We start from the raw sequence: 14,640 nt of genomic DNA, 5'->3' as shown, positions 1-14,640 counted from the left end.
TTCAGAGTACTTCTTAAAAAGCAGTGAAGTGGGAAAGTCAGTTTAGGATTTTTCTTTGTGAATCATAAAAAAAATCTGCAGGATGTACTATCTCACATGTTGCCAGAAAACAAAATTAATGAATAAACTAAATTTCAATTATGAGCCAAACTTGTAAGCTATCATCAACATGCCATCTGTATTAAATACTCCCAAGTTTTAATGTAGAGTTACGTCATTTTGAAAATAAAAGTTGACCCTACCCCAAAAACTGAATGCAATCCCATCCTCCACATCTTCTCTGACCAATGCCAGGCCATGGTAAAAAATAAAACAAAACAAAACAAAAACACACACACACACAAACAAAAACAAAAAAACAGGAGGAAAAGATTTAAACTGGATTCAGTAATACTTTGAGATCTCTCCCATGTCAACAAGTTCTCCAAAGAAGGTAAAATAGTAAACTCCATTTGGGTTTTCAAAATTATGGCCAAAAATTTAGGGCAGTAAGATATTAAAGTTATATAAAGTTTTTACAATATCTATGGATTAATTCTTATCTTCTCTTTTACCCAGATTTTTTTCTTCTAAGAGTGAACTTCCTGTAAATGAATCACAGAAATGAACTTAAAATTGCTCACTCCATTGTTACAAGCCCGAATGGTTATCCACATACTTCCTTGAGAATCTTTTCTCTTTTTCTTTTTCTAACTTTAAGGAAACAGGAGGATTCACTCAAGCTGATGCATTCCTCCCGGAGTGCCGCCTACATGGTGTTTCATTTTGGCTTCAGCTGCAAAAAGTAACGTGAAGACACCCATGTGGCTATAACACTGTCAGGCCTTTGCCTTTTCTTTTCAGTCTTCTGATTGTTATTCATTTATTTATCGTGGTAGGCCTACTTTAAATCTGACCTTCTTTAAACTTTCTTTCTACATTTTTCTATAGTCAACAGAAGTTACATACATTGTATTTCAAAACATATTTTATATTTGATAAAATCTTTTTTGTGGTGACTTTTTTTTTTAAGTCACAATACACTCATGGCAAACAGGAAGTAGCTAAAAATAACACTTGAGAGTTGCAAACCCAGTATCTCCTCTTGGGTTCATAGACCCTTCATACTCTGTATATCCAAAAACCAAAATCTTTGTTAGCATTCCCCAATGAGTGTTGCCATCTCACAGAATGGTCTCATCATTCTCTCAGCATCCCATAAAAAAATTCCTTTGTCCTTTTGGTCCTTCAATACAGTTGTCAAGTCTTATACATGCAAATTCTTAAAAGTTTCTGGAACCCAGCATTGCTTTCCATTCTCAGAGCTCCTATTCTGGGCTCTCATCTGGATGATAAACACAAAAGGCCTAACTGGTCTTTCTGGTTTGACCTCTGCAATCTACTCTCCACATGTGGCCAGAGACTCTTCCCAAAACACAAATCTGTCACATGGAGAAAACAGCAGCCATTTTATGTCTCCCGCTGAGAAAACAGTCACTCCCTACGCTTGTGTCAGAGTGACCACAACAGGTGGCAGCAGCTCCTGGGTCTACAGGAAATAGCAAGGGTGGAGGAGCATCCCCCGGAGCTATACCTTAAACATGCAGTCAGCAACCTCCAGATTGTGGGGAGCTGCTGTGCAGGTCAACAGTCCCAGGTTCTTCCACAGATAAATTATAACAATAATAAAGAGATAGAGGAGAAACAGCTTAAAAAAAAAAAGACTTAGTGAACATCTGAAAAACAAGCAAGACTGAACTTGTGCCTAGGGAGACACACCTGAATGAACTATAAAGAACACATGGGTGTAATGACTGAAGTCAGAGGAGGCTTTGTGGGGACAGACAGAGTTGGGATTGGGATGGGGCCCTTGGAGGCCTTCTCAGGATGGCAGGCAAAGTGCCATTTCTTGGTCTGTGTTGTGGTTACCAGGGGATTTCCTTTAGATGCTTCATTAAGCGACACGCTTGTTCATATGGTATTCTATTTCACTTTGCATTGAAAAGGTTAAAACACACACACACACACACACACACACACACACACACACACACACGAGTTGGATGTCACCGACCTGTTAGAACCCTTCAATGGCCTCACGGTGCTCAGAAGTAAAAGTATAAGCTCCTTCCTTCACATGGCAGATGAAGCCTTGAGGCACCTGGCTCTCTGCTCAAAGCCACAATAATTGCTAGTCTCCTCCCCACATTAAATTTTCAGTTCCTCAAAAGCATTGGGCTTTCTTATGTCATGGCCTTTGAACATAAGTTACTTCTACTCAGAACAATCAAATGCACTCTCTTTCCCCTTCACTTGGCTGATTCCTGTTTGTCCTTCAGGCCCCAGTGGAAAAGTCTTCCCCAAAGCTTGAATGTTGAGTGAAGTACCCTTCCATCTACCCATTACACACTGTACTTTCCCAACCATGGCATTCATCATCTCCATTAATATTTATTAGTGGATATCTTCCGTAGGTCAACAACAAGCCAAGATGTGTAACTTGCCCTCAAATTTTCATATCCCCAATTCCTAGCACAATGCCTAGAATAGAATAAGTATACAATAAACATAAATAAAATGAATATGTACATCCATTTGTTATAAATGAAAATTACCTTTGTTGGCATCAATTTATAGGAAAACAAAATATAAGCAAAGTAAAAAAGGTAACAATATCATTATGCTAGATATTCTTTCATTAACTCATTTAATGCTCTAAACAACACTATGATGTATTGTATTTATCAGCAATTCATAGATGAGGAAACTGAGCCATGGAGAAGCCAACTAATATGCTCCGGGTCACAGAACCCATAAATGGGACTAGAATGCAGGCAGTCTGGCTCCATAGTCCTTGCTCTCATTCCAATAAACTATCCCTCCCACTTCCCACTGCCTAACATCACTACCATACATTTCAAAGATTGAAGCAGGTGGCTTTAATGGGAAAACAAAACAAAACAATATTCTATTGAGGTTATTTGATAGGGAATATTCATGAATATTATATACATATTAAAGTGCTGCATGCCAAAATTTGAGGACCTGGGAAGGAGAGAATACCAGGTGCAAGAGCACTTCAAAGAGCAGGTAATCTGACTCTCCTGATAAACTGTGCACTGAGATGTCAAATCCTGACATACCTTTTACTGGCTTCCAACTGGGCCAGGGAACAATACCTCTGTGATTACAGGCTGACAACAGGCAGGCCTTCAGAGCAACAGTGAGGCAGACAAATATAAGCATCCATGGCGCACAAGGTATCAAATCTGATGCAAAATTTGTAGAGACCAGGACTTCAGCTCTCAGTAAACTCAGACTTTCAATCAAAATACATTCATTCATTCAATATAATGTATTAGGTCTTTAAAACCATATATATGGCTCTCAGGACTCAAAAGTAAAACATGATGATACTGCCACCTTCAATAAGCTTATGTGAGGTAGGTAAACAAATAAACCAAGAATTCTAGTACGACAAGACATCCAAAAAGAAGTTTACATGGTTCCCTTGGCATATCTGAATCACACTGGACAAAGTATGGGTAGGAGCTAGAGCCCAGGATGTTTCTAGAAAAACATTTTTGAGGGGCTCCATCTTGAAGATATATATTCCTGACTAGAGAACCAAGTAATAAAAAACCCAGTTACTATTGCAAACCAAAAAGTCACATGAAAAATAATACCAGCGGGAATTGAGAAGGGTAACAGGCTAGAGAAAATCTTGTAGGGGATGGAGAAGTTAAACTGGATCTTGAAGTCTGGGTAGGGCTGGAGAGGAGAAGGAGGAAGGAAAGGAACAGATACATGTGGGATTCCTGCAGGCACAAAGGCCAACTTGGCACTGGTCTGTAGTGCCACTAGACACTCAAGGCAGAGTAGAAGACGCCAGTACCTGTGGTCCAAGTGGACAGTGGGGGAGATGCACATCAATGCCTATGGGTGAAAAGCTTAAAATACGTAATCGCAAAATTCTAGGAAAAATAAGACTTTAAAAACCTGTAAAAGCTCTGGTTAGGGGCATGTTTTATGATGAGGATAGCAACAGGCTGATCTTGCTTTTGACACCCCAAAATACTTTTCCTTGAAGAGCTCACCCACATTCAACAATGACACAACAACAGCAAGATGCATTCACGGAGTGGTAGTAGTGTGGAACAGAATAAAGGGGAGGAATGAGAGAGATGGCAGAAGGTAAACCATGTGGCAGCAACAGTGCAGAAGCCACAGAACAGGTGAAAGTGGAAGACAGTGAACTTATGAAAGTAACAGACATGGCCAGGAGGCCCAAGTAAGTACAGTAATAAAATATACACCAAGATACCCACCACAGGTATCTAGGAGCCTTTGTGATGACAACAGGGGCAGAGGGCTTTGAAATTCGTCGTTCACACAGTTGGTTGATACTAACAAAGTGAGACAGATGAAGTAGATAGAAGAAATACACAGTGACACCAAGACACATGTAAAAAGTGAACTATCTTCTCTCTCCTATATTCCCTACCACATCTGGGCATTACTGTGTAACCATTTCACCCAAGACAAAAATCAAGTACCATTTTTTAAAACCCTCTTTTCCTTTTTAAATTTTAGTGTGGGGATCCCTGGGTGGCGCAGTGGTTTAGCGCCTGCCTTTGGCCCGGGGCGCGATCCTGGAGGCCCGGGATCGAATCCCACGTCGGGCTCCCGGTGCATGGGGCCTGCTTCTCCCTCTGCCTATGTCTCTGCCTTTCTCTCTCTCTCTCTCTCTCTCTCTCTCTGTGACTATCATAAATAAATAAACATTAAAAAAAAGATTTATTAAAAAAAATAAATTTTAGTGTGTCTCAGAATCACATAAGGGACTTGTTAAAAGGGCAGGTTCCTTGGCCTACTCCGAAAGACGGTGATTCACGCAGTCTGTGTAGCGCCCAGGAATCTGTCTTTTCAGGAATACCTGTATGTTACCTCATATCAGTCAGAATGGCTAGTTAGCAGAAAGTCAAGATGTAATAAGTATTGGTGAAGATAAGGAGAAAAAAGAATCATGCACTTCTGGCGGGAATGTAATTTGGTGTAGCCACTACAGAAAACACTATAGAAGCTCCTTAAAAAAATAAAAATCAAAGTAACATATGACCCAGTAATTCTACTTCTGGGTATTTGCCCAAAGAAAACAAAAACATTTATTCAAAAAGATATATGTACTCCATGTTTATTCCAGAATTACAATAGCCAAGATCTGGAAGCAACCAAAATGTCCACTGATAGATGAATGAATAAAGAAGATGTGGTTAGTATAAACACGGGATATTATTACTCAACCAAAAAAAAGAATGAAACCTTACCATTCTTGACAACATAGATGGAGCTAGAGGGTATTATGCTAAGTGAAATAAGTCAGACAGAAAAAGACAAATACCATATGATTTCACTTATTATGAACAATCTAAAAAAACAACATAAATGAATAAACATATACAAACACACACACACACACAAAAACAGAAACAGACTCATAAATACAGAGAACTGGTAGGTACCAGAGAGGAGAGTATGGAAGAATGGGCAAAATAAGTCAAGGGGATTAAGAGGTACGAACTTCTAAAAGTAAAATAAGTCACAGGGATGAAAAGTACAGCTCAGGGAATATAATCAATATCATAACAACTTTGTATGGTGACAGGTGGTGACTACAGCCATGGTAAGCATCCTATAATTGATATAATTGTTGAATCATTATATTGTACACCTGAAACAAATATAGTATTGTATGTAACTATACTCCAATTTAAAAAAAAACTAAGCTATTGGTAACTGTACTTGTTATAAATTAATTGGACCTGTAGTATGAATTTTACAGATATGAAATAAAGACAATTTCTAAAATTTGTATGATTTCTTTTAGTAGGCTTCATGTCCAACATAGGGCTCAAACTTGAGATGAGGAGGAAAATGAATTTTTAATTCCCCCTGCACAAGAAAAGGATACCTTTGGAATTCTGATGAAAGAATCACACTGTGAGAAAGTGTCTCAAATCCAATCAATCTCCGTGTAGATTCTCCGCCCTCGGTGTCTCTAAAAGTCATTCCTTCTTCTCTCCACCCTCACTGTCTTAATTGTGGTCTTCACTTCCTTCCTGGACTAATTTTATAAGCTTCCACCTAGTTCCCCTCCTCCTAATTCCCGCCCCCCCCCCAAAGCCATCCCACACACAAAGCTTCTAAATCACCGGCTTATGTGGGATAAGCAATGATCTGGAGGCCCCAGACAACAATGTCTCCTCCTGCTGTCCTAATGCAGCGTATTCACACTGGAAAGGAAAAGGAAGGACAGGTGACACAGTCCGTGTTAAGCTAAAACATGTTCCCTTAATGGATATGGGAGTAGGAGATGAAGAAATGAGAAAGCCATTCTGAAGATAACTAAGGTGAAATGAACCACCCGGCTTATAAGAGACCCCACAGACATACTCATGTCATTACTACTCTCTAGGAATTATAAATATCTGCTTAGCATTAGTAAGAAGCTAACGTCAGCAAGACCCTACATCTTAAGTAGTACTAGAACTGAGGAGTGATTTTACCTAATAGATAAGGCCAACTTAAAAAAAAAAAAAAAAGATGACAATGAAGCATCATTGGAATAGAACATAGGTGCAGGACGCCTCGGTGGCTCAGTGGTTGAGAGTCTGCCTTTGGCTCAGGGCATGACCCTGGGGCCCTGGGATCGAGTCTTGCCTCGGGCTCCCTGCAAAAAAGCCTGCTTCTCCCTCTACCTATGTCTCTGCCTCTATCTCTCTCATGAATAAATAAAATCTTAAAAAAAATACTTTATCCTCATTTGCATTTGAAATAGATGGAGAACACTGTCAGATACTGAACAATCATACTCTAAAGAATAAGTGGGAAATATCAGAAAGGGAGACAGAACATGAAAGACTCTTAACTCTGGGAAACGATCTAGGGGTGGTGGAAGGGGAGGTGGGCGGGGGGGTGGTGACTGGGTGACAGGCACTGAGGTGGGCACTTGACGGGATGAGCACTGGGTGTTACTCTATATGTTGGCAAATTGAACACCAATAGAAAATAAATTTATAAAAAAAAAATTAAAAAAAGAAGATACTAGTAACTCTTCATGTGCTTCACATGCTTCCTCCTGCTATGGGTCATCTAACCTCAATCCTCACCCAATTGCTTTATTATTGTACTGGGAACAACCTATTAAATAGCCTTCAAGAAGACAATTCCCAGACCTGGTTCCTAACATATGTTCCATAATGATCATCAGGGGTGCCTGATGCTCCATTGGTAGAGCACAAGACTCTCAGTCTTGGGTTTCTGAGTTCAAGCCCCACATTGGGGGTAGAGATTACTTATACAAACAAAATAAATGTAGAATTTCTTTAAAAAAATCTGATCATCATAAAAAGCCTCATAGTCGGGGATCCCTGGGTGGCGCAGCGGTTTGGCGCCTGCCTTTGGCCCAGGGCGCGATCCTGGAGACCCGGGATCGAGTCCCACGTCAGGCTCCCGGTGCATGGAGACTGCTTCTCCCTCTGCCTATGTCTCTGCCTCTCTCTCTCTGTGTGACTATCATAAATAAATAAAAAATTAAAAAAAAAAAAGCCTCATAGTCATCAATTTTAGTCTTCTATTTCTAAGGATCTAAGGTAGGATAAAAGGGGATCACTTCTTTTAGATTGCAGAATGAAAAGAACAGAGAAAAAGAGAGGCAAAAAGAGAGGTAGGGGGAAGGGTAAAAGGAAGAAGAAACAGGAATGAGAAAAAGCCAAGGGAATTGGGGGCTGGGTTTTCGGAGAGCCCGGCATTTGTTTCCCCAGGTCTACTGGATTTGTTTCCTGGAATCCAATGGGTTCCAGGTGCATTCTGGGCTAAGCCTCCCAGTCTTCGCCACTGTTAAGGTCACGAGATCTTTTTACTCACAGTGCTGTGGGTCCACATGTTGGGGCCCAGCTACACCCTCCCCCTTCCTTTGATTCCCAGTCTTAACGAACAATTTAGAAAAGTAAAAAGTCTGCAAAACAGCTGGCCATGCTGAGAAAGACAGGCACACACTTCATTTTGGAATGTACAGGAATAAAACCGATTGGTTCATTTCCATATGCCAGAGGCTTTTCTTTCTTTTTTTTTTTCCTTTTCCCTCTCTCTTCCATTTTATTTTGTTATTTTATTTTACTTTATTTTGCAAATACGCTCTCAGATATCACTCTCCAGAAGTCTGCAATCCACAGGCAAGGATTTAGTACTCAGTCTGTTGAAAATGTAAGTACAATTACTTCTCTGTCCGAAAGTTCAACTTTCTTTGTTTCCCTCACCAGTTCTGATTTCCTGTAGCTGACTGGCTCCAATGCAAGAGTGAAGTAATTTCTCTCCTCTGTGATTTATTTTCTGACGATAAGTGAGCAAAAATACTACATAGAAAGGAGGAAAGCAAGATTCACAATGAATCCTTCTCAAAAACGCGACTCCAGGGTGACAGAGCAGGTAAAATGGAGTACTGTGTATCAAGAAACTTGAGAATCAAGCTCTATGTTCATACCTATTTCTGTGTAATTTATAACAGTCTTTTTAGTAAAACTATGTGCCAGGTATATAATGCTAAGAGCTTTACATGCATTATCTCATTTAATCCTCAGAACCACCTTTCATGGGAAGGATCATCCACATTTTATAGATGAAGACACTGATGTTTAAAAGTTAAAAAACTTGGGCAGCCCAGGTGGCTCAGCGGTTTAGCGCCGCCTTCAGCCCAGGGCCAGATCCTGGAGACCTAGGATCAAGTCCCATGTTGGGCTCCCTGCATGGAGCCTGCTTCTCCCTCTGCCTGTGTTTCTGCCTCTCTCTCTCCCTCTCTGTGTGTCTGTCATGAATAAATAAATAAAATCTTAAAAAAAAGGTCAAAAACTTGCCAAAGGATGCATGACTAATAAAATGGCAGAGTCAAGGTGCAAGCGCTGCTCTGCCTCCAAAAAATCACTATGCGAGGGCCATTCCCCAGGGTTTACAATGCATAGGTAAAAGCCTGTTGTCAGGAAATGCACACAGGATAGTTAGAGGCTATCAAATAGAGCTGAACATATCATTTGTTTAAAATTCTATTTTATATCTCTTTTAAATGCATTCATCTCGTCATAGTAAGTAAAATAGCCTCAATGTAACTGCACCTTTCTTAAGCAATTCAGGATCTGCAGTGTTTTCCAAAAATCATTTGAGTGTACTTTTTTGCTTCTTTTGCTTGTTTTTAGTTATAGATCACTGTAAGAACTGCCTGAGAAATGTAATGGCATCTATCACAAGCTTGAGTGAGATACACCATGTACACGGAGGCCGCCTGATACACGTGCAGAATTCTACTGAAGGATTCAGCCACGTTAGGGAAAAAAAAGGGGCCTGAGGCTAAACCATATATCCATCCCTTCCACTTCCACCTTTATTTCAATGAACTTCACTTTGGAGATGCTTTATCCAGGGATGCTACAGTATTCATTCATTCATTCATTCATTCATTCATTCATTCATTCACTGGGCAGAAATCTACTTAATGCCGTGCTAAGAGGTGGAGGATATATGAGTGAGCAAAAGACACAACCTTGCCTTTAGTCTGGTCTGGCATAAAAAATAGCCTTGTGCAACCCATCACACATGCACTGTAGGGATGTTCATGAGACTACTGTGAAGGTTCTTCACAAAAACCCCAAGAGACATTGCTGTCTGATACTTGGGTCAAGAGTAGTAGTTCTATAGAATAACTGATGTTTTTGATCCCATGGACAGTCTACACTTACTGAGCCTCTTCGCAGCTAAAAACCACAGGGCTCACTATGACCCACTTGTGGTCTATTAGATACAACATTTTAGCAACTGTCTCATTCCTAATTCAGTTGATGTCCCAGATCTTTTTCTTCCCTTTTCTTTCTCAGCTACTTTGAATTTTGTATTTTATTTCCTTAATCTTCTGGGGGAAAGGTAGAGTAGAAATAAGTAAATAAAAATAAAAATGTGAAAAATTTAGGAAAGTAGCGTACTATGTGTTAATTCCCCAAACCAAAATTGACTTTTTGGAAATATCTTTTAAATCTCTATTAAAGAGATTGGGCACCTGGGTGGCTCAGTCAATTAAGCATCTGCCCTGGGCTCAGGTTATGATCCCAGGGTCTCCAGGGTCCTAGGATCCAGATCCACATAGGGCTCCCTGCTCAGTGGGGAGCCTGCTTCTCCCTCTACCCCATCCCCTGCTCATGCTCTCTCTCTCAAATAAAATATTTGAAAAATAAATAAGTCTCTACTAAGAACTGCTTTTGTTATTTTCCTATCTTAAAGTTTAAGTTTTTGTAGGGAGGACCTGATGGAGAATACTTGGAGTTTAGCTGTGTTCTTTAACTATGTAAGGTTTGAAGACAGAAAGCAATCATTTATAAATGAGAATACCCTATATGCCAACTGACATACTTAGAACTTGCTCTAGTGACCAGGTGACATTTTATAAAAAATGAATTCACTTTAAGTGGATTAAAATCCGTTTTCTATTGTTACCAGGTCTAGACTTACGGCCTCAGCTCACTGAGCTTTCTTCAAGTAGCTGCATATTAAATTCTTTTTAAAAAAGATTTTATTTATTTATTCATGAGAGACACACAGAGAGAGGCAGAGACACAGGCAGAGGGAGAAGCAGGTTCCCTATAGGGAGCCTGATGTGGGACTTGATTCCAGGACTCCAGGATCATGACCTGAGCCAAAGGAAGATGCTCAACCACTGAGCCATCCAGGTGCCCCCAAATAGCTGCATATTAAGTTCTAATCAAGCTTTTATATAAAATACGGAGCCAACTGCAGTGCAAATCCTAGTTCTCATTTGGAAGATGAGATCTATAGGGGACACCCACCCCCCAAAGGCTTAATCCAAGGGTTAAAGATATTTTTGGTGATTCTGAAAATGACTTGCCACTTTATATATAAGTTAAAATAATATCTTTTAAAATTTGATTTTTAGAACTAGGAACAAGCTTAAGTTACTGTTAATTTTACTGTTATGAAGAACATTTGAGCCTTAGCAGAAGTCAGAACAAAGGAGTGCGTGAGCAAGGACATGGCATATCTGCAAAGGCAGATACTACAGAGACAGGACTCATCCTTTTGTGGTGCCGGGAGGTACATACAAGTATAATGCTAAAATAAGAAGTTTTGCATGCTGTTGTTTTCTAATCACTACCATTCTCATGATAAATCTTTCAGATTCCCTTTTACTTGGCAGTATGTGTCATATAAAATGGCACAGAACAAGATTTGTATAGACAACACTTTCCTTTAACTTTTTTTATAATGGCCCAAGAGCCCTAAATAACTGAATATATAGATGTTACTTTTGGCTCTTTCCTTACAAAATACTCAAATGAAAAATGAGCCATATTAACAAATTTGTATGCATGTAAATATCAGATGTACTTTTTTTTAGTACCAGACAAAAGACACATCACTGTTACATTCCACTAAACCTTCTTCATTGGCATTACCATCAGATTCTTATATGCATTAAAAAAGGGCCCTCGGGAGCATCACTGAACATTTTAACAGAACAAAGCCAAAAGGGAAATTTAGTGAGTTAAACAGATGTGCTAGTTTAGAGAGTCATTTGAACAAAGATGAGTAAAATCTCCACATAAATCCCAAATACTATTTCCTTAGAGTCTACATATACTGATGTATAAGCCAAAACAGGGTGTAGGTACTGAATAAATAACAGTAACAATACTTATCATTAACATCATTATTCTTATTTATTGAAGGCTTACTAGGTGACAGGAACTGTGCTGAGTACTCTCCATTGTTATCTTGGAAATCCTCCTAATGAGGCTCTGAGGGAGATATTACTGCTATTGCCACTTCACATTAAGGCACAGACAAAATGTGGAAAGCCAAGATTCAAATCCAGAGGGTGAGTGTGGAGTTAGCACTTTCTATCACACCAGAGTGCATGCAGCACGATACAAACCTTTGTGTCATGAACGAAAACTAATGAAATCTCTCATTTCTGAGAAGAGGGCACCGCCCTCACTTAGCTTTCAAATACCCAGTGTTTGCACTTCTCACTGTAGGGGTGACTTAAACAATTTTTAGGCCATCCCTTCATCTTTGAATCCCTGGTACGCAGCCGAGTGCATGACACACAACAGATACTCAGTAGAAGTTAGCTGACTGAGTGAACACAACTAAATCATTGGTTTTAAAAGGAGTAGAAATGCTCTTCAAAGAAAATGGAAAAGGTATTCAGTCTGATAAAGCCATTGTAGGAAGCTTTCTAAAAAACAAATCTATAGTATGAATTATTGATCTTTTTGGTAAATAAGAGCTAGTTCTTTTTTTTTCTCTGAAACTAATATATGTGAACTATATCCTAAGACAGTATCTCCCCACCAAAAGCTTAAACTTTAAGGCAAGAAATAATAAAAGCAGTTCTTAGTAGAGATTTATTTATTTTTCAAATATTTTATTTGAGAGAGAGAGAGAGAGAAAGAGTGAGTATGAGCAGGGGATGGGGTAGAGGGAGAAGCAGGCTCCCCACTGAGCAGGGAGCCCTATGTGGAACTGGATCCCAGGACCCTGGAGACCCTGGGATCATAACCTGAGCCTAAGGCAGATGCTTAATTGACTGAGCCACCCAGGTGCCCCTTTAGTAGAGATTTAAAAGAGATTTCCAAAGTCAATTTTTAGAGTTTGGGGAGTTAGCACTTTACTTTCCTAAAATTTTCATATGTATGTTTTTATTTACTTATTTCTACTATACCTTTCCCTGGAGATTAAGGAAACAAAATACAATATCCACAATATACTTCTCTGTGCATTGTGGGAACATATCATTGAGTTGATTTATACAGTGACAGCTGAACTACAGAAGTATTTAAGCTATCAAAAAGTGATTACATTCAACTATAAATCTAAGTGAAAATATAAGAGTCCAAGAGTTGGGCATGGTAAATTTTAAAAAGTTAAAATTTCCATGAAATCATTTAAAAGTAGAACCTAGTAACAGTAATTGTCAAGATAAAATGTTCCAGTAGCTCTTCTTTTTCTGCTAGGATCACTTCTGGCACTAGAAACCAAATGTAGAGGTAAACTTTCCATTTCTGACCTTCCTCTTTCAAGGAGGTCAAGAGAAAGGAGTCAATTGTTCAGCTCTATCAAATCACAGAATGACTTTCTGGTGACCAGATACAGCACAGAGTTATATCTATTTTTATCAATACTGCCATGAATGAAGTATTAGTCTCTTGGCAAATTTATACATACCTCCAAAACCCAGTAAATCTCAACTTGTACAAACAATATAGAGACCACCATTTTTGTAAAGCTATTTAATTTTCCTTTTTTTATCCTAAGAGTCTCATGCTCTCTAATGACAGCATTCATTCAAGTTGGTATTTATACCTCTGAATGTTTTATATTTTAATGTTTGCATCAGTTTGGTGTAATTCTCTTAATGTTATTGTATTTGTGTTAAAAAAATCTTCATGAAACAATGGTACTTCAGAGTCAGCTACTCTGTTATAAAGTGAAATAGCTTTTCACAGGAACTATTCTCTTGAACATTTTCATTAGTATCTTAATCTGACAAATTTAACTTCTCTATCTAAAAAGGGACTTTAAAAGAAAAAGTAGCTTTTAAGCAACAGAGGGGTTTCTTTCTACAAAAAGTATTTCACGGTTGCCATTTTTAACCAATTACACAATGTCGAGTACTTATAACATTTGATAATATAATATTGTAGTTCAAATATCAAATAAATTTTCATACATCTTTTATTTTCTTTCTTGGTGTCGGGAATAGAGTAAAATCAGTTAATTAGAATCAAAATCAGAAACTACTGCATACATGGCTCAGTTTTGAAACAAACCAAATATAAAGGTTCTTTTCAACCTAAAATATTATAAGCTTCAAAATGTTATACATACCTAACAATAACTCTTAAAAAGTTAGCTCTGATATGGATTTAACGCCGGCTCTTCCATAATCTTTTTCATTAAGAAATGTCCTAATATCCTTCAAATTCTATAAGCAAACAGCATTCTTTGTCATATTGGTAGAAATTTAGGAAAAATTAAATTTTGTTACGATATTGACAGAATTCAGGAAGCTTGCAAACTACCATCTTTCACTTCTATTATGGGTGAGATATAACTTATCATAGCATTAAATGCATTTATTGATTTTTCTAAGCATTTAAAAATGAGCTCTCTATAGTCCTATAAAAAAGAAATTTCTATAATTTTAAAAAGGTATTTTATATAGTTTGTAATTTTTCTGGTGCAAGTATACCATGAATATGTACTAAAACACAGTTTGGGTAAGGATACCCATAGAATCCCTAATCAACTCCCCCCATATCTCCTTGGAAGCAGGCAGACATATTTATTATAAAGAAATAAACTAAATTTAAGCTAATTCAAAAAGGGACAGCAAGTTTGTTTTCAAATCTTAGAAAATCTGAAGATAAATTATTATGTAGTTAGAAATGCTCACAAAATTATACAACAGGTTTTCCTACAGGTTTGGGCAGTTTGGTCGTTATCGGATAAGATCTTGTTTATTGCCAGTTAATCCTATCATATTCATTTTTAGCTTCTAATTGTCATAAAATTTAAATAAATCTTAATTGGCCCAAA

General features: G+C 38.3%; 1 protein-coding gene across 4 annotated transcripts in view; it reads right to left on the bottom strand.

Moving 5' to 3' along the window:
* The window catches only part of DSE (dermatan sulfate epimerase), an 81,128-nt gene that overhangs the window by 38,070 nt on the left and 28,418 nt on the right, over positions 1–14,640 (bottom strand). The gene's annotated exons all lie outside the window — the stretch shown is intronic.

The sequence above is a fragment of the Canis lupus genome, chromosome 1, assembly GCF_011100685.1.
Source record: "Canis lupus familiaris isolate Mischka breed German Shepherd chromosome 1, alternate assembly UU_Cfam_GSD_1.0, whole genome shotgun sequence".
NCBI classification, from domain to species: domain Eukaryota; kingdom Metazoa; phylum Chordata; class Mammalia; order Carnivora; family Canidae; genus Canis; species Canis lupus.
This window is presented reverse-complemented; position numbering and strand designations above follow the sequence as displayed.